The sequence below is a fragment of the Haemaphysalis longicornis genome, unplaced genomic scaffold (genome assembly GCF_048455015.1).
Source record: "Haemaphysalis longicornis isolate Haplotype H1 unplaced genomic scaffold, Haemaphysalis longicornis Haplotype H1 scaffold_55, whole genome shotgun sequence".
Lineage (NCBI taxonomy): Eukaryota > Metazoa > Arthropoda > Arachnida > Ixodida > Ixodidae > Haemaphysalis > Haemaphysalis longicornis.
Genome location: NW_027526394.1, coordinates 689,679 through 711,141, shown reverse-complemented (window position 1 = coordinate 711,141; position 21,463 = coordinate 689,679). Strand labels below are relative to the sequence as shown.

At 46.1% G+C, this 21,463-nt stretch overlaps 1 long non-coding RNA gene across 1 annotated transcript in view; it reads left to right on the top strand.

Annotated features, from left to right (window-relative positions):
- Positions 1 to 21,016, top strand: part of LOC144140910 (uncharacterized) — a 37,791-nt gene extending 16,775 nt beyond the window's left edge. The window contains exons 2-3 of the long non-coding RNA XR_013316386.1: positions 437 to 588; positions 20,945 to 21,016. This is a non-coding gene — a long non-coding RNA (uncharacterized LOC144140910). The remainder of the gene's footprint in view (positions 1 to 436; positions 589 to 20,944) is intronic.
- Positions 21,017 to 21,463: the final 447 nt, after the last annotated feature.

Sequence of the window (21,463 nt, the reverse complement as noted above, 5' to 3'; positions counted from 1 at the left end):
GAACCTTTCGTAACTGTTGCCGCTTCAATTCTTAAAATATCGCCAGAAGCTATAGTGACGCGCTCAAGAGCAGGTGACAGTAGAAATGTTTGTTTGTACTTGATGTAGCATTCGATTTCGCAAAAAATCAGGCATCTGTGATTTTTTTAGAAAGGAACACTGTAAATATTCCTTATGTATTCTTTTCCTGTGTTGTATTTGAGTAATGTCTTGTTCTTGTTCAACAATGTTAACACGGGAAACATATAAACCGGACTTGAACGTTTACATATCGCTGTGAGTGTATAAGACTATTAATCGGACTTCATTTCACTTCAGCCGAGTGGCTCAATCAAGTAGCCGATAGACAGACAAGTAGACATGAATACAGACCAAAATTTATGGGTTTAAGTAGCCCAACAAAGACTATCATCTTTAAAAACAATGTTTTTTACAGGCCCTAAACACTACTGAACCCATATGGAAAAAGAAGCAAAACTACACACTGTATTCTTCCTACGAACAGCGCAATTGTACCAAGGCTACAAAACTTAGCCTGAACGACACATTCTATGAATTCAATCAGACCTACAGAATTAACAACAGTTGGTAAGTACTTACATAATCAAATTAACTGGGAAATAACCATAACGGGATGCGGAAGTTTTCGGCGTTACCAGTCCGCCTAGCAGTACACTGCATGAACTAGGATTTTCTACATAACAGCCCTAAAACCCTCACGCATAAACAAATTTGACAACGCTAGATGAACAAATACTGCTTTAGGCTGACCGGAACAATATAGAAGTATAAATGTAAACATCCATCGTTTACATTGGAGGAAGAACTGAATAAATACGGCAGGAGTGCAGAATCTCTATAATATTTAAAAAAATAAGTGGTCACGCTTTTAAGGCATGTACGACCCTTTATACCCTGCATAAACAATGAGCGTCTGCCAACGTGGGAACCTGCGTAGAATGTTGTCTAATTCTTAATCCACAGAAAGTTGCAACAAGATATCTGCTGCGCCTTTTTAATTGTAGGCGCAGCAAACACTTTGCATTATTCCTAAAATCCGTAAATTCTTTAACAACAGCATAATTTTATTATATATCATTATTTATTATATATATACGTATATATTAAAAAATATATATATATATATTGAAGGATCCCCCTTCGAGCGTAAAGGGTTCGCGAGCCCGAACCCGCCCGACGAAGTAACACCGCTCCGCATGAGAACGAATCAACGGTTTATTCCGGGAAAACCAAGGCAGGAAAAAACAAACAAAGCAAGTTAGGAGGCAATGTAAAAAGAGTACAGTAAGCAAGCACGGAAAGCGCGTAAAGAAAACCTTGCGGCGGTTGAAGCACTGCTTTTCCAGAAAGTTACAGCATGATGCAGTACACTCACGACGACGTCTTCAGTCACTTGTGCCGACGTAGGGTGCTTCTCGCTGTCCGGGCGTCATGGTCGTGGCTCACCGTCGCCCGCGGCCGCAGCTGCTCTCGCGTGTCCCCCGGTGCGCACTGTCCAGCTGCTCCTGTGAGCACCGCTTTTAAGCCACTCTGTTGGTTGTGCGCATGCTCCGGGTTCTGTTGCACTACACGTGTTCGTTGCGGCTCACTGTTCATCGCACACGCGCGCACAGGCACATGACGCACTGACGCCACTATTGGTGTTCGACGGGCACTCCGCGGGCGCACGTAGGGGCTGCGTCCCTACAATATATATATTAAAATATATATATAGAAAGAGAGGTCGGCAGTCTACAACGCCAAAGGAGGCATAGGATTATGGTTACGCCCTTGTTTATTACTATGGTTAGTGGAGTTCACATTTTTAAAAATTTTAGTAAGAAAAAAATGAAGAAAAACACGCACCCAGAGTGGGGACCGAACCCACGCATTTCGATTTGATCTAAAATGTCATACCAATTCAGCTATCTGGGCGACTGTGCCTTATTTCACTACCCGTAAATCTTTTCGAGGTCACCTGTATTTAAATCCGGCTAGATCCGTAGATAGCAGCAAGGGCAGATTGCAGCAGGAGAGAAAAACAGGCCTTTTTGGCTTGGTTGAACACGGCGCCCTACCATACAAATAGTAACGAGCGCAGTCTGCCATTTTAATGAGCCGATTAGCAGCAGATTTCTTATGAAGATACACGCGCCACGCTTTTTCTAGACTTCTCCGGTATCTGCAGGCATGGAGTGTTAACTTCTCCGGAAGTAAACACCATCCAGGATACCTGATAAGACCACATATAAAGGTGCAACCATGCTTCTAAGCCTTTTTTGGAAAGAAAGAGCACTCCCTCACCAGAAAAGGATCTGGCCCCCTGGTGTAGCCATTGGCTCCCACTTCCGGCAAATTAACAAAGCAACTTTTCGGCAGTCTGTCTCTATAAGCTGTAGAGCACCTGACCAGGGCGTCGGCCAGGGCGACCATACAGCAAAAAAGTGCTTAGAATATAAAAGACCGAACATGGCGCCTGTGGAACGTTAACTTAACATCGTTCAACTCGTGAACTCCGTCTAGCGAGAGCGAGAGAGAGAGAGAGAGAGAGAGAGAGAGAGAGAGAGAGAGAGAGAGAGAGAGAGAGAGAGAGAGAGAGAGAGAGAATACTTTTATTGCCGCAAGGGCTAATTCCGGGGAGGGGGGGGTGACCGAGGGAGGAAGGCCCCCGGTGACTTCGGCAGCCCGGGCGACGATGGCATCTTGCACCACCGCACCCGAGCTACCCAACGCCCTCGCCCAGTGCTCACCGTCTCAATATGAGGGGAATAGCGACGAAAACTTATCTGCCCCCTCAGAAGAGCTCTCGGGCATTAATAACAGGGATTCATAGGACAAAGCGCGGTTCGAAGAAAAAGAGAAGGATTTACGAAGTTGAGTAATGGGAATGTATTTTCTGCAAAAAAGGACTTCAAGAAACGAGGGAGCCCCGGGTGGAGTTCTTAATCTACAGAGAAAAAAAAGAGAACGAGGATGAATTCTTTAACGTCACCAAGTAAATCGAAGTCGCCGTGATGATGCTACACAAGTGATACATGTTAAATGAAGCACAAGCCTTTGAGGCAACACCTTGCTGCGATGATTAGGCCGTAGATACTTTCCACGAGGACATCAAATCAGTGATGCAGAGGGGAACAACACTGTTTACTTTTGTGATGGAAGACTTTCACGCAAAATGTTAAAAGAAAATGAAGAAAAATGTATGTGGGAAAGTGGAGAGTCGGCAGTCGCAAGAATAGCGGAGATACATGGCTTGCATTTGCTGATAGAAATAACCTGACGCTAATGAACGGATTCTTCTGCAAAAAAGGAATAGGAATTGAACATGGGCAAGTAGAAATAATGTAACAAAAACAGCATCGGTTTTCTTCGAAGTAAAAACCTTGGCATTTATGCACGACGTTGAGGTGCTAGGGAAGATTCGGAGCAGCGACAAAAGCACATTTACGTGCAAAATAAGAGTTATTCTCAAAAAGCAAAAGGAGGAGACTAGTGAAAAGTAAAAAAACCATGCATGGAGTCAGTCCATGCTCACTCCATGCATCAACAGCTGCACTGCGCAGGATTTAAGATATCCCTGAAAAACAAACTTATCCTTTTAGCCGAGTGTAGGAGAGTTTAGACTTTCTAATTGAAAACCTACAAACGGCAATCAACGAGTCAACAGCAGCTGTGGAAGAAGCAGCTTGTCGGAAACAACCTGACGAACAATCTAAAAAAAAAAATCGCGCCAATCCACCCCGTGAATGTGGTTGGAAAGCAAAGCTGTAAACGGCACCCATAACGATTACCCATGCGACGTCACTTAAATTCACTCACATCGCTCTACAAATAGCAAAACCAGAGAGAAGTGAAATGCACTTAACCACACCATTTATTACTTCAAAGAGACATTCTTGTTAAGGTTAAATCAATGCATGAAGCATGAACGGTGTTTGGTTGAGTTGTATTGGTGTAGCACAAGAGTGGAAACTTTTTTTATAAAATTAAAGTAAGCTCCAACCCGGTGTTAGACGATCTGTCTTCTCCGTCTCTGCGCCGCGGACGGAGGCGACGAGATTTGCGGCAGAGAAGGAGGAGGGGGAAGAAATACTTCTGTTCAGATTTCTGAACAGCCCAGAGTGCAGCCCTGGGGAGTGATTCCTTCTTCCGTGGGGCCCATATGCAGTCCGCGCGCCTGTGTTCTGTCCACCCACTGAAGCTGGGTAGGTAAAGAGGGCCTGGAGAGCAGCATCTCCCATTGCTCTGGTTGGGTAGTTGACGGAAAGAGAGGAGGGTGCTCAAGGCTAAAGCCGCACACCCCGATTACGGGGCGGAGTGTTCCTACTTCTGAGCAAAATTTACATTCAGCGTCGTAGCGATTCGGATGCGTTAAGTGAAGACGCGTTGGCTGTGGGAAGGAGCCCGGATTGTATAAGCCGTAGGGTAGTTTGTTGTTCTCTGGAAAGGTCAGGGTAAGGCGAAGGTACGGTCTGTCTCAGAATGCGATAATGCTGGGTTATCTCCCTGAACGTGACAAGCGGGTGACTGACCTCGTGCAGCTCCATAGCATGGGAGGTAAAAGCACAGGCTTGTTGGGTGGGCGTATTTGTTGTCCTCCATTGAAGTGTGAGGGGGGTGTCCAGATGAGCTGAATGAAACCGTTTGGGGAGTGGTTTTTTAGCACGCGCAGTGCAGGTCAGGACACCCAACCCTACTGGTAATTCCAGTAGGTTTGCTGGGAATCAATGACTACCCTCCGAACCCCTGGTTGAGCGAGAGCCAAGGTGATGGCTGCCTCTTCTGCTGGCGTCATTTCTTGGGTCCTAAGAGAGGTACACGCAAGGAGGTTGGTTCTGAAGGTAGCCACGATAATGGCGTATTGCTGCCCTCGATGTTTGGAGGCGTCTGTGTAGATAACTGCATGATTCCCATCGAGGGTGGTGTTTAGCGCTTGAGCCCGTGCTTTTCGGTGACCCCCGTGATGTGAGGGGTTCATATTTCTAACCAAAGGGCGCATCTTTAGTTTTAGTCGCCAACACTCTGGGAGTACGTCAAGCGGAGTGACATTCTGGGCTGCCCAGCCAATCTGGTGAAGCATACGGTTACCCACCGCAGTTTTGAGTCGAACCTTCTGGTTATAAAGATGGCCTTCTATCAGCTCTTCCACGGTGTTGTGGAGCCCCGTGCTAAGCAGCCTCTGTGTGGACGCACTCATAAGAAGACCAATGGCCTGCTCGACCGCCTTTCTAATCATTATATAAAGCGTCTCTATGTCTTCCTTGTCTAGAAGAAGACAGGGGGTTGACGTAAGTAACTCTCGAGAGGACAAAAGCTTCAATTAATCGAAAGGTACCGGATTCCTTTAGGCCTCGCTTCTTGGTGGCAACTCGCCTGATCATGTGTATGATTTGATTAATGCTGTTTTTGAGGCGATGCAAGGAGACGTCACTCCTGATGTTAGCCTCGAGATGTAGGCCCAGCTAGGATCTTGATGCTGGGGCTTGGAGTGATGGCCTGGCCATCAAGGATTATTTGAGTGTATTCCTTGGTTTGGCGTGAGGGCGGATGACAAGGAGCTGTGATTGTTTACGTGAACACTGGATGCCACAGGCTTTAGCACATTGGCGTAGTAGAAGTGAGATGTCATGCATTGGTGTGAGCTTCCTTTAATTTTTGTAACTCTTAGCACATGAGTAAGGTGCGCAAAGGGCCGCTAGATGGGCGTGACTGGTCGCGTGACGCTTTCACGTGGCATTCAGCGAGAACGCAGGGGGTAAACCCGTAGATGTGCTTGGTTAGTACACCACCTGTCTTCCCAGTCTTCGTGTGGGCTCGTAGCTAAATCGGTAAGACAACGGGCTCTCGCTTTGTTAGTCCATTAGTTCCAGGTTCGATTCCCGGCATTGCCAGCAAATTCTTTTATTTGTTAGCTGGAGTTTTCTGGTGACACCAACGGTCGCGAAAGAACCCTTGGGGGGTAGAGGTAAAAAGCTTTGCTTTAAAAACAAAGGTAGTTAGTGTAAAACTTCAGAATATGGTAAACTTGACTCTGGGAAAGTTGAGTACAGATGACCCCTTGAAAAACAGCGCGACAAACTTGGACAGAGAGAGGGAAAACATACACAAGCGCGGTTTTTCAAGATTCAGAACATGAAACTGTCGAGCTCGGTGGACCAACTTAAATTACCGCAACTGTCGAAATTGACTAACAGAAGTAAAGAGAGCGACGTGGGTGCTTTCTGCAGGGCAGTGATAGAGGAAACTCTGGATGAAAGAGCAAGCGTAAAAGCAAGAACAAGCGGGCGTTGGGGAAGACCGATTGTATGAACTCAGATACGATTAGGGTACCATCACGCAGAGCATGAACGACGTAATAGAGAGTGTTAGAATAACGTATGCAGACGTACGCAAACAGTTAGCGAACGCTATTTCTTGCGTCGTTCGCACTGCGCATGCGTCTTAGGTTAGGCTGCTTCTGCTTTTAGCTGACGGAAGAATAGCGGACGCTATTTCAGCCAAATAGCATGCGTAAGTGAGGCCGCTTGCATTTTTAACATGGCGGCAAGTAGCGCCTCAACCCTCCAGGGTTTCGCTCTTCTGTGGACAGGAATTTGCTTCCGATGGACATAGTTCTTTGCTCCTGTATTGTTAAATACGTCGAGTGGTTAGCACGTCGCCCTCGCGCAGCGCTGTGTCGTTGTAACATCGCTGACTGCCCGAATGAATTTTGCAGCCAAGCCAGCGACCGAAGCTGTGGGTGTGTGTGTTGTAAACGCGTTCGCTTCGCGAATAACTGCGCCGTTATGCTACTGCGGGTGGATAGTGCTTCGCATGATCTGGATTATCTTTCTCCTTCGACGTACGACTCAACCTCGCATCGGGTATGTGCAGTTTGCGTGGCTAAAAGCCTTCTGGGATTGCGCGCCACAGTTAAGTCACCCGCTGTTCGTCCCCGCAAACCGCGCACGAGGTGACAGCCGGATTTACGACGGGCAGGAGGAGGAAACCGATCACCTGTCAATTGCGGTTCAGACTTGCAAAGCATTTTGTGACGTTGTGTCCGTTCGAAACGCATCTCTGGATTTTTTTGAAGTTGAATAAAATGTTTGCGTCAAACCCGGGCATTCGGTTCAGAGCCTTCTCTGCGATTGCAGAGAACGCACTGCGACGGGGCTTCAAGGCTTACTTTATGGAACGTACTCAGGTAAAATAATATTTATGTCGTTTTATAGCCGTGTTGCATTCAATACTAACAGGAAAGCGTTTGTTTACAATTGTTTGGATAGTCGTAAAACGTCCAAGCACTCCGGCACTCCGCTGGCAGATCGGTCGGCGTTTCATTTCGCGAAACCTTCGACAGTTGGCACCGTTAGCATTACCTTGTCGCTACGCAGAGCTCTTGAGACGCTCTACTGAAACTCCTCTCGCCGTGTTTACGTAGCGTGACGCAAACAATTATCATTTACCGTACGCAAAGGCAACAAACGCTGTAACAAAACTCCCTAATAACAGTAGCAGAACGCTTCTACGCCAGACCTTACGCTAGTGACGTTAGACGAGATGGAACTACTGAGCCTACAGGCTCGTCTAACGACGTCGTACTAGAAATTATAAAAAAAACTACAAAAAAACAATCCAGGGTATGAAAGGTTGAAACTCGCAGTAGTCGGCAGCACACTCGTGGATCTTTTGAAAGACACGAGTTCGCTGGCCTATTTTCCAAATGCATAAGGACTTTAAAAATGCCCATAGCACCGACAAGCACCAACGTAATTCTAATTCACGATACCAAAGATTTTAACAAACCCATGATCAATCTCTCTATTGTATACAAGCTGTTTGCCAAAGTAATAGATTACCACATCAGCGGCACCGTAGATTTCTAACAACCCCGGAAACAACATCGCTTTAGGAAGGGGTAACCTGCGATATCTGATAAACACGTCGACAATTAAGAAAAGGAAATGTCCGTGGTGTATAATAGGTCCCGTCACGTTGCATTCATGGTCTATGAAAAACCCTTTCATTCAGTAAGCACCGCAGTAATACTTCAAGGAATGAAAGTCCAGGGGATCGGAGAGACCGAAATAAGACTCCTAGACTTATAAAGGATGTTTCAGCGAACACTTTCATGCATTCTTAAAACTAGGCTCCTCGAGACAAGAGAAATTCTCTTCGGATACTGCTAGCGGCGGCGGACGCTAGGAAGTATCAAGGGCGTGCAAACTAGTTAGCTGTAAAATTAAACTTCATTAATGAACATCGTTATCAGAGAAGTTTGGTGGTTATTGCCAATGGTGATTTTGTAGCCCCGGAGGAGACAATGGCAGATAAGTTTTTATAATAAAGAAAGAGTCGTCGTGTAAAGACCTGCAGTGTGAGAAAATCTGCCATTTTTTCCGCTCAAAAAAGAAGCTCGCGCTTGAGGAGGAAAGGAAGCCTTCAGGAAAAGCAACGTCCTCTGGTGACATGTTACAATGACTGTGGTATTCAATTCCAAATTTACTGGCTATTTTTCCAAGCTAGAAAGCCTCCGCGTTCAGCATAGGCCGCAGCCAGCGTTATCTTTTGCTTACTCACTGGGCGGAAGGAAGAGGCTAGTCTACCCCAGTACGCAGCTGCTTATTTTAAGATGCTATTAGGTGCTGGCCTGGCGCTCTGCCAGTAAAGTTGCCTCCGGAAGTAGTCCTTTAATTTCCATTCACATTACGTTATATTCGTTGAAAGAATAAAGATACGCTTTTGTGACAGCGCAGAGCTTTGTTTTGCATTGACGGTACCATGACATGCAACTCTCCAGAGATATTTTACGTGGTATCAGCTTGACAGCTAATCTAAACTAGGGATCCATATCTGAGAACTTTTTGGCATTGTTGATAACGTTGTTTCGTATCAGCTGCCGTCCTATTTTTTTCAAAAATGCATACGAAACATCTCTTTTTAGCCATGTACAAACATCAATGAACTAAACTGGCTTTTTCAGTGTTTAATCTGGCTGTAGACCTATTCGGGTACTCCACGAAATTAATATCGTTTTGAACGACAACACAGAATAATTACATGATGTGCATAAATTGCTCTCCATTCGTTGCAATGAACAGACGAAGGCACTATTTTATGAAGTTCACAGTTAGATGAAAGAATCTGTCCAAGAATGTCGTCGAGGGAGATTCTGAAACGTTTCTTCGTCTCCTCGAGTTGGCTGGTTCCGTCTGAAAAAGTCATCGTTAACATACCCCTAAAAAAAGAAGTCCAAGGGTGACAAATCGGTGACGTAGATGGACATGGTGTGGTTTCACCACCCTCAAACCAGTGGTTGGTGAAGGACTACACTCTAAGAAATCGGGGGAGCAGTTGAAGAGTCCAACCGTCATTGTACTCTTGCAAGCGTTGGTGGACTCCCCTCGAAAGCTGCGGGGAGTTGGATGCAATGCTCGCTCCCCATGAGGAGGAGAGCAAAACTGACCGCGTACTCTTCTCGTGCGCGGCGGAGTGCAGCCCCAGTTCTGCTCCGGCACCAGTGAAGAGTAAACCTGCGCATCGTCTCCCATCTCCAGTACGAAGAGTAGAATTGCAATTTCATTCTTGTCCAGTGCGGGAGTAAGCATGGAGGTGCACTCCTGCCATCTGCGCACACCACCTCATCAGCGATGTTTTATTTGCATACGAATATATTATATCAAGCGGTTTTGTAAAAAGCGCCCGATTACTTCTGCCGCGCATTCTAAACCTGCAAGAATATGAATTCGTGTAACGATTGCTCGCAGCGTTCAGTGGCGGCAGGCGGCAAACCGAAGGAACTAATCTACGGACCGCTGCAGACGGTCGCTTTGAAAGAGTTTGATCTATAGACGTACGCTTGTCCCGCGCCTAATCGAGCTAAAAAAAACGGATTGTAAATCTGAGATCGATTGAGAGAAATGGTGTTGCAAGAAGTGAAGTCCGCGCTCTTGTGATAGCTCAAGCTGCAAGCGCAACACGAACCCGACCCAACAACCGTGGCTAGTGTCGCCGAGATAGGCATGTACATACGATAGCTTTTACTAGGTTAAATAAAGGAAATCCGTATACATAACTGGTATTAACAGCAATACGGGGCCTATCTGCAAGATCGGAGTGTGAGGAACAGGCGATATCACTGCGAGGGCATCTCAAATACACCCTCTACGGTGAAAACTATCTCGTCGGCTGACGAGCGACGATACAAGCGTACACACCGATCGGTTGCTGGAACTCAAGCGCCTTTGTTAAGCAAAGAGAAATGATGACCCCCCCCCCCCCCCCCCCCCCCCCCCCCGCGGCGGCGCAGGCGTGGATCACGATACGTAACGCGTCATACATCCGGCGGATCAGGTAACACCAGTAACGCGAACCGCCCGAGCAAGCGTGAGAAAGGCACCTTCAGCGAGCCACGAAGTGCGCGTGTTCTGCAAAAACCTACACAGGCGGTGAACCCGCCAAGGCCGGACGGGCGACTTACCGGCCGCGCCAGACCGTGATGTCAATGTGCTACGAACGAAGTGGGCTTTCAAGCAGACGCTTCATGCAACATGGGAAGTTGGACCTGCCCTTATCGTCATACTTGCTTCGACACAGTATACGACGCGTGTTGGCTAACCGCTGGCCGCTTGTGCGTCAGCGCGACATCATGCACACGCGAGCAAGTCGTATATTCGTTCATTCGTGCGTGCGTGCGTGGTACTAGTTTTTCTTTCGGACGAACATCACAGCGGCGACAGCGCTGAGGCCGATTTCGGAACTATGCGCACTGTGTAGCGATGCGCGCGCTATGGCCGGACTGTATGCGCGGCCGTCGCAGGCTTCGCGCCTTGAGCTTGGGATCTTTCGCAGCTATTACGACCTTGGATTTATCTACCGGACGAAGAAATGCTGGCGGGAAGTAGAGGTAAGCCATTAGTTAACCTCGTATTCTTGTCTTGTGTATTTAACGAAGCAGAGTTACTCCCGGTACTTCGGTCCGCGGAAGCGGTTAGTCCTAACGTTTTCGTGACTGATTTTGACCGTTGCATAGTTTTGAAGGGCGGCTTTTGTACCCGTGTGCAAACAGCGTCGATTCTTGCACCGTTTCAATCCCTTTGATTCGTGAAGTGTTGGTGTCCATGCGGAATGTTTTCGCAGGTAGGAAGCATGGTCGCGCGAGTAGTCGCAGCGCTACGCTGTACTCTTAGCTCGGCGGCTAGGGTTAGAGTGGCGGCCGTGCAGTAGCTGTGGCTACCTGCGCGGCTCCAAAGAATTGCGTACAATAGGCTGAGTGATAGGAGCGCGTCTAGCGCGTGGTAGTCACTAAACTACAATAATTTTAGTGACCGCCGCGCGTGCAGCAGCAGACTGAAATGCTGTTCAGACAAGTTTTTTTACGTTTTGCTTGAGGGCAGGATGGACGGAAATGGGACTTTTCGGGGCGTACTCACCGCACTGTTAAGGGGTAATTACATGCATCTAAGGCGATGAGCGACGCGAGAAACCTCACTCAGTGTGTACGGCAAACAGGTATTGTGTGCGACACAGACAAGCGAAAATTTTTTACACAGGCCGCTGACGGCGGCGACAGCGGCAGGCGACGGGCCGTCGCCGTCGCGGGTTTATTCCCGGACAGAAGCAGCCCACAAGCGAGCGGCAGCAACGACGATGAAGGGCATTGGCAGCAATGCATTACTTTTTTTCGTTTGTCGCTGTCGCGCACACTGTTTGTTGTACCCATTACATTACTTTTTTCGCGTCGGTTGTCGCCGTCGCTCGAGCGTTCGAGCGTTCTGATCGTTCAATAACGAGCCTATTGGTTCTCCACAAATGTTGCGATCTGCAGCGTGCATGCAACGAAGCGTACTCGAGAATGAAGAAAACAGTAGCTATATGACCCATTAGCAACTTTTCCACGCTAGTCTTGTGAACGTATAATTGGCCCTACGTTGCAGTCGGCTGAGGACAAAATCCAATGCAAATTATTCAGGGATTATAACCTTACAAAAAGAGTTATGTTTCCTTAAATATTGTGCAATGTTTTTATACCGGGAACGATAGCGGGGTAAACAGTTGAAGCTACGGACACGTAAACACTAATGGGTTTGGGGCGCAGTGCTTAGGCAGACAGCTGTAGGGCGCGCTTTCTGACATGACATTGGCCAAGTGCTACAATGAGCGTGGTGGCATCCAAGGTCACCACATCCGCATCTAGACTGGTTACTGCGCCAAGCAGTATGGCATTCCAATACGGGTTCAGTGCGTGCTCTCGGCGCAAAAACTAATCTATCAACCAATTAACTTCATTTAACGTTGTCAAACTCGTTAATATTTTTTTCATTGTAGAACTTATCTTTGCTGTCCCCCTCTTTCTGTCTATGTAGGAACCACGGGAAGACGCTACTTGCCCGAAGATTTTTTTTTTTTGAGAGAGAGGGAGAGATCCCCGAGGCGTCAGCAGCAGTGGCCGTCGCATTCAAGACACTTCTCCTCACACCCTTGGACATCGTGGATGGGTTCCCATTGCTGCTGTCTGTGTTTTGGCCGTTCATTGTGTAATACGCTTCAAAGGTGAAGCGCACCTTGCTTCTGTAGACGTTACTTTGGCTCAAGCACGGTGCCCTGGTCGGTACTGTTCTGAAGGCCGCCACCAACATTATGAAGCAGTCAGCTCGAACGTGTTTGTTTTTAATACCAAGTTATGCCTTTTTAAATCTTACTAGCGCATCCTCACTTGAGAACCACCCGCCTAAAAAACCCAGTGCACGTTTCCTGCGGTTTGCTATTGTACCACCAAAATATATCTGTTGCAAAGTTGCCGTGTCAACGGCTTTGTATCTTTGTGTTGATTGCACCTTGTAATGCGTTAATAGTAATCCACGCTGAATTGTTTTAGTCCTAGATTTTTCTTTGGCAAAATTTATTTGTAAATATTTTTTATGTGTGTTAAATAAGAGCTGACTTTTTCAGTCCATGTGAACCACTCACTGATGTACTAAGGCCATTTTGTTTTATGTTAATACTGTTAACTATTCTCCCACTGCTGTATTTCTACTGACGCTTTTCGTGCTAATGCCAGTACCTTTTTATTTGTGGATGTTAATGTCATTTTAATTGTCATAATTTAATGTTTGTATTTCAGTGTATTCAATTGCTTTGCTGCACTTTTATTTGGGACATTTTTCTTGGATGTACCCTAAATAAGCGCTACGTCACCTGTGTGCATGTGGAGTAGGAACCGTTTTTATGCCGTGATATTTTAGTTCCCAATAAATTGCACTTTGTGTTAAATTGCAGAATGAACCGATTGTTGTGGTATTTTGAAAAATAAAGTCTGAGCTTGTTTTTCCTTCTTGTCGATGTTTCAAAATAGCTTGCCCTGTTTTGTTTGCTTGTAACTGCCTATAGTACAATCGTGGGGAAGGGGGGGGGGGGGGTCTAGTAGCAGGCGGAGCGAAAGCACGCTGCCTCGCTGGGAATAGCGGAACGCTCTTGAGGCGTAACGAGATGCTTTCCAAGAGAGAGTAGTAGTACCCGTTTGCAGTATCCGGGAACGCCTCCAATAGAGCTTATTTACGCCTAAAGGGAGTGACGGAACGCTGCCTTGGGGATGGCATTGCAATTCCCACACAGGGTTCAAGTACTCCTCTTCGAAAGCAGCAAGTAAATCCCACGGGGAGTGTTTCGCCTCTCGTTCGGCCGCCACGCGCTACTCCTCGGAAGAGTCGCCCAATGCTTCCAAAGGGAGTGAAATATGGGACAAAAGTTTTTACTCCTAGACAGAGTGCCCAGCACTCCTCGAGTTCTTAGAGTGTAGTCGATGAATTTACGATCCGGTGAAGAAAAATACTGGGAGGGGGGGAGGCTACGTCATGATGGAGCCACACTTTTTCAGCAGAGCCAGTCGCAATTATGAGGCGACCTCGAACACGGCGCCCTTTAATACAGGCTCTGTGTGCTTTTTTCTAGGAAGGCTTTCGTCAATGCAGTAACCACCAACAATATGGCCGTTATAAATGTCACACCCCACGTTCGCTGACCACCTTACCTGGTGCTTGTGCTCACGAATCTAGTGGGGTTTCAGAATGCACAAATATTATGCGCTTTGAAAATTGTCATCAAATCCTTACAAATTGGGCCTCGTAAGTCCGTCCGAAGCCCTGTGTTAAGAGATTCCTCATCTTCGTCGCACTGAATAAAGCACCAGTTTCGAAAATTGAGCCAATTTTCACAGTCGCTTTGTCTAAGCTCTCGGTGAAGACGCACCTGATATGGGCCGTTGGCCTCCCTTGAAAGTGACCTCCAAACTAAAGCTGGGCTAGCACCATATGCGCTGGAAATTTCGCTGACGCTGCTGCAGGCCTTCCAGCACGTATTCCAGCCCATCGATGTCAGAATCATTGGTTTCACTGGCTGGCCACTTCCTTTTGCTTGGATGGACTAATCCAGTGGTCCTGAACCAAAAAATTGGCCGCGTATCTGCTCCTTTCGTTGCAAATGCCGTCAAAAGACGATAGCCTTTATCGGCTTTTGCGAAATAAATGCCTCCCTTCGATTTCCCGCTCACCTCTCATGTTGTTCCTCTTGCGTCGCGCTCCTCCCAAGGTAAAGACGCCAAAGGTTTGCTTAAATCATTTTAAATTTCCCGCGTTCCACTGCTCCAAACCGGGTGATTCGATGTGAACGCTGCCGTACGGCGAAGACGCCCGTTAATCGAGGCGCCCTACTTCAACGTTTATAGAACCGCGTTTCCCTACTCCACGTGCGTTGCAAGCAGAACGTGGAACCTACCTAGTGGAACCTTGCGTAACTGTTGCCGGTTGATTTCTTAAAATGGCCCCAGAAGCTATAGTGGCGCGGGCGACAGCAGGCGACGGCGGAGTGAATTCTTTTTCTGCAGTTGATGAAGTATTTAATTTCGAAAATTCAGGCATGTTTGATTTTTTTAAATGCAGAGCATTGCAGTAACTCACGATGTCACCCGCGTTGGCGTCCGTATCCGCACGCTCACTGCGCATGCGCGTCGAGTCGAGGCGATAGTGAACACTCTCTCGCGAGGGGCATTGGATTGGATTCGAACACTCTCTCGCGAGGGGCATTGGATTGGATTGGATTGGCTTGGATTGGATTGGATTGGATTGGATTGGATTGGCTTGGCTTGGATTGGATTGGATTGGATTAAAGTGGATTGTGTTGGATTGTGTTGCGTCATAGCCGCGGCACGTTGCGTCATAGCCGCGGCAGACGCGCTGGGGCCGGCGCATGTGCAGTACTCTGTCTTCCGCGGTTTCCTCTCCTTCGGGCGCGCTGCGCATATAACCGGTGTGCCGTTCTCCGGCGAAGCAACATCCGCGCTTGGCTCAAACCCCTAGAGTCCATGCCGCTTTACAAATACGCCAACGTCGTCGACTGGGACCAGCTTACGCAGTCCCCTCAACGTATATAAGCGGCGGAGCGCGCGTTCGGAATTCAGTCAAGGGCGTCTTTGCTTGGCTTTTGCTTGACGTGACGCTTTGCTTGACTCGAGTAGATGCGACGCATTTACTCGAGTTCCCCCCGTGGGACGATGCGGGCGGCTTTTTTTATAAAGGAACACTGCAAATATCACTTCTGCATTGATTTGTTGTCTCATATTTGCGTAATGTCTTGTTCTTCTTCAACAATGTTGACAAGTATGAACATTCCACCGGACATAGACGGGTAGATTTAGCTGTGACTATATAAGACTATTGCGCAGGCATTGTTTTGCTTTGGCCGGGTGGCTGGATCGGGTCACAGACAGACAGACGGACAGACAGACACACAGACATACAGACAGACCAAAATTTCTGGGTTTAAGTAGCCCAAGAAAGACTATCGTCTTTAATAAATATCGATACAATTGTCGGGTGAGCTGGCACACGGAGGCCACGTCGTCGGGCAGCATACAGCAACGATGCGAGCTGCGCGCCCGTTTGCGCACTCACATAAGTCTGCAGAATGTCCAATTTTCCGTTACAGAGTAAGCTATATATGTCGCACGCGGACCACAAAAACAAAGCAATTTAAAGAAAAACGTCCAATCGTCTGTAGAACTTGCGGTGCAAGCCACAAAAACTAAAACAGAATGCAGCCACTGCCGCGAAAGCCCTCCTCGCTCCGCAAACGAACATTTCCTTTGTCTTATGCCCTTCATATCACGAGTGATTATGACAGAACAGCAAAAGAACCGACCGCATAAATGAACGTATGTGACGCCTCACATCTAGCTCGTCTGCTAGCCACGTCAAAACGGGTGAAAACAAACAAAGAAAACACACCGAAAACTGCCCGCAACGCCCACCAAGAACCACAAAACAGGCAACCGTGTATTGTGCGATGGCTAGCCTCTTTCGTGCGTCTATCAACAAAAGAAAAGATAACGCCAGCCGTGGTCTAAGCTGAGCGATGAGGCTTCCAAGCCTGGGCAATCATCTGTGACATTCCGAATTCGGCGCCAGAGTCACTGCACACGTCATCAACGGACGTTGTTTGCACTAGAGCTCCGGGGCACCATGTGCACCACGTTTCGGTTTTAGGCGGGGAAAATACTTGATTTTCGCGGGCTCCAGGGCCTTGCAGAGTGACTTTGTCAGTGCTCTAAAAATTGATACGGCATGCAATAGCTGCCAACCATCGCTAATTTAAATGTCCATTAGCCAATTTGAGGTAATTAATTATGGAACTCGCATGCTTCTCATAACTGCTGACTTCCGCCGAAGCTGATATCTTGCTCCTTCAAAGAACTCTTATTTTTCGCAAAAGTCCTTCTTTAAGAGTTTTTGAAGGTGCTCGCTGACCCACCCTGCATAGAAGATGGACGGGAAAGCTAGACAAGCCAGAACGCGCAGATGAAAGCGGAAGTACAACCGAAAGATACCATTTCACCAAAAGTGTTCACAGCGCGTCTGGAGAGGCTATTTCGAAAGCTCGACTGCGACAAAAGAGGATTACGTATAAATTGATAATACTTGAGCCATTTCAGGTTTGTGGGCGGCAAATTCATGCTCAGTGAGTTGACAGATCACCTGCAAAACATTCTCGAGAAATGGCAGCCAGAAACCTTGCCTTTGACTACAAAGATGAATCAATGTAATGTAGTAATAAACAAGGATGGTTCAAACGCCTTCTTTTGCTCATATAAAGCAACGCTGCAAAAATTAAAGGAGCATACCTGCGTTGGACAAGTTGTCACTGCTGAACTAAATCACAACAACGAAATCAGGTGCACAGTAGGTATCGGCTGAGGTGCACTTCTTTAGTGCCGTATTTTATCTAGGTGAAAATATGTAGCGTCTGCAAGAATTTGGGATGCAGTTCCTAGCAAAAGGAGAAAGCACGTGTCAAATGCGTAAGTTTTATCTGCTTTCATTATTTGTTTATGTAAAAAAAAACACGAAGTTATCCGCACTAGGCGTCCTGAAATACTTGCAGTTACACCAGACATCATGGTGCTCGCTGCTTTCCGCATGGTCATACGTTTGTTTATAGTAAATCCTGGAGAAAGAAACTGAGGTCTATAGAGCGACTACCAACTTTTGTTTTTTTGCTAATTGTTTGGCTGGAGGAAGCAACAAAGAGCCAATATTGTGCGTGTAAAACTTCCGTGCGGAATGATTAAAAACCATGTGGTTGGCCCTTTTTTCCCCGTTGAAACACACTTCAACAAGATATTGGGGTGTTTGGTGTCCCTAAACAACGAACGTCGTACATAGTACCGGACGTGCACTTTAGGTCACCCGGGAGTCATTAGCGTTCGTCGAAATCTTAGCACATAGAAGATCTCAATTTTGCCTAACCCGCAGCGGTGGCTGAGTGGCTAAGGCCTCCTGCTGCTGAGAACGAGGACGCAGGTTCCATTGCGGGCCGCTGACGGCGCTTTTCGGTTGAAGACGAAAAGCAAAAACGCCCGTGTGTACCAGATTTCGGTGCACGCTAAAGATTCCCGGTGGTCAAATTAAACCGAAGCCCTCCACTACGGCGTGCCTCATCGCCTGCGTTTCGTAGGCGTGTTAAACCCTCCAGTCAATTTTTCGTCTAGATCAGAAAAACGACCACTACATGCTGTGATCGAACATACATCCTCGTGGTCAGCAGCCAACAGTTCCGCCACCGAGCAGCTTTGAAGGTCAAACTTGTCAAGTGTTTACACTTTCCAGGGGCGCGACGTTTGATGAGACTGTTATGAAATGCAAGCAGCATGGCCAATTCTGGTGTACGCCTTCCTTGTTGTGCAATACAGCAATCATGCGGCCCGATTGTCACTACAGAGCCGCATCGAAACGCAACGTCGATGTTCCCTATAGCTTTCCGGCTTTAGAGGGTGTGCCATTCCGTACGCGCATCAAAACTGTAGTAGAATTGAAGCATTGGTGTCCATACCTTTCCTCGTGTAATTACAAAGATAGGATTAATAGTGTTGCGACTGATCTGAAGGGAAAAGTGCGTGAGAAGTTGCAAAGTTGATGGTGCGTGAAAGCGTAAAGCCCCCATGAAGTTTAACCCGTATTATCAACAACGTATGGTTCAACCGTCGCGTCCTGAACCGGTAAGCGTTATTTCGTTTTTAGGTTGAGTCCAGGTTCTGCTACAATATCCTTAGAAATAACAGTTCGGGGTGTGGTTCAGTTTCGAGAAAATACCGGTTAGGTTCCGGTTTTCGGTTCGGTTCGGTTCGGGTTTGTCTCCCTCCTATAAAGGAATGGCAGCTTCAGAGCATGATGCCACAGTACTACGGGCGACGTTGCTGCGTTGATCAATGAGTTGGACGCGGGGTTTTGCTTTGGTTGTTTTTATAGAACACCAAGCCCTTTCATTAGTCGTTATTGCCGCTTCATGCCCTGATGGGGCCATAGGAGTCATAACAGTGTTGCAGCCTGCTTCTGCCAAATCACGTGAGCACGAAGGCTGAAAGATTTTGTGAAAAAAATGAACGACAAAAAATGTGAAGTAGCATTGAAGAAAAGTGGTGTGCACCGTTTAAAGTCAGGAAATGCTATGCTGCGGCCTTATTTTGCATGCACCTAACTCCTCCATAATTATTCTATTACATCAAGAATCTTTACACCCAACCAGAAAACGGGCAGACATATTTCGTAAATATGAGACAGCTGCCGCTACTAAACCCCAGAAATAAACGAATGAATATCCAGTTGTCAGCACTAGATAAGAACACATTTTTGGCTAGGAGCTCAAACGAAAACAACAAGAACTTATTCACAAACTTGTGTTGGTGATATTGTGTACCTGATTCGCCATGGAAACCATCACCAAACAACAAACTCATCAGTAATGCAACAGACTACCATTATTGCATGGATAACATTTTCATATTTAATTACCATCAGGAGAACATATTCGTAATAAAACACTTATGAGACATATACTTGTAACAATTGTCACACACACGCCTTAATGTCTCATGTTTACATCAGGAATGCGCAATGATACACCGCCGTAGGTCATATATGACCTATGGCGGTGTATCCAGAGAGCGTGAACATGACACCACAGACGTACGTCGACGCAGAGTTCCCATCAAACTTTATTGTCATAGCACAGATGTCATACATCGACCATATGACCTATTTAGACCTTTGTAAGACATCGTGTCACGCAATAAAAGAAGCAGACAGATTGCCAGCGACGTAGGCTATACTGGCACATTACAAGCCACGTTACAAAGCTTCTGATAATAAATGGCGGATGAAGCAGTGTTAAGGCCACTGTAAAAGTGAATTCTGCATGTACTATGGAAATTCGATTTTTGTACGCATACTAAGTGCTTAATTGCAATGTTTGGTGATATGTTAGGGAAAGTATTTAAAATGGCAGATGGTTTCTCTGCGCAAATATTAACGTGCGGCATGAACAAAAACATATATTTGTACTTCTAAACTGTTGTTAAGTACTCCAAAACAGGTACGCGTGTCATCTACAAGTGCAAGCCAATGGTTGTCTTTTTTAACAGTAGCAACATTCTGTCATTGTTATGACAAATGCTAAAAGCTACACGCAGTTTGATTTCTGTGGCTTCGAGCAGCACTGTGTTCTTCAATAATAACAAGGGTGTTGTATTTATTTTAAGCTAGCTTTTTAGCGTGGAGGGTATACAGATTTTTTTATGCTTTGCACCATGCTGATACTGCCATTTAGGTACGACCGGGAATAAAGAATGCCTTTCACAGAAATGGTTAAGGAGAACAATTCAAACAGAAATAAATCAGCCTCTACAGAGACCAGAAAGGGGTGGTGTTTCGATGTCACAACGCCCTCAAAACATTTCTGGGGGATGCCTACCGATCCTCTCCGTTTTTGGCCCTTTTTTGGTGATGCTATATTCTTACGGTTAGAATACATATATTAAAACATAAAAACCAAAGTAATAACGGGCAGTTGTCTGACCGTGGTACCTTCCCGTTCCCTTTTGTATACATGACCTTTTTTGTGCAAAAAAAATTGTTCCTTACGAATCATGTCGTGAGAGCCGTGTGTGCATTCGTATTTTGTTTAAATATTATTTTACAAAAAAAAACATATGACAACTAAATAACTAGCAAAACAACTAAAAAAAACAAACAAACTAGGCCTTGTGTTTTAATAAAGCAGAAAAATTACCAGCAGAAAGAGGAGGTGCCGGTAGAAAAAACACGTTTGTGAGCTGATGGATATACAAAAACTGAGCCGCATTTTATCATTTAAGAAGGGTAACTTCCTTCTTTGCTGTGTAACACCCACCGAAATATGATTTTTGGTTTCGTCACTGCGGGGATGCGTAGGCAGATATGACGGGCCAAAATTTCCGTATGCTCACAAAATCTTATACCTATTGTTTTACGACTATGTGATTTCTTGTAAGAATGTTTTTCGTTTAAATAGAGACATCAAATTTTCAAAAAAACTTTATGATTGACCGCTGACTCGTGAACATACAACGCGTACAACATCGTTGATCATTTTAAAGGTCGGAAGAACACTTGTATGCGGAACTCATCTCAAGTGTGCCACCCGTGATGAGTGTCAGCTCTTCCCCAGGTAAGATAACAGCCTTGCATTTTATAGTGTTCCCGCCAACCTCTGAAAGTCCTGATAAAATCAATATTTAAACACTGCATTATGAGCATAATCAGTAGTGTTACTACCTCTCTAATCCATATCTGCAGAATAGGTAGAGAGAGTGTGGCCGTAGAATAACTTTTTCGCAATATTGGAAGCCGACTCCTTGGATAGTAGAAATAAAATTATGAAGGCTGCGGTGCAGACCTTTGGTAAACAGCCGTGGCCATCGAAGGCTTGTTCTATGCGTATATATATAGATATATATATATATATATATATATATATATATATATATATATATATATATATATATATATATATATATATAAGACAGAAATAAGGGTTGGCAGTCAAGAAAACCTCGGAAAACAAAGGGGAGGATATGGTAGGTCATTGAAACAGATAAAGAATTTGGAAAGAAAGA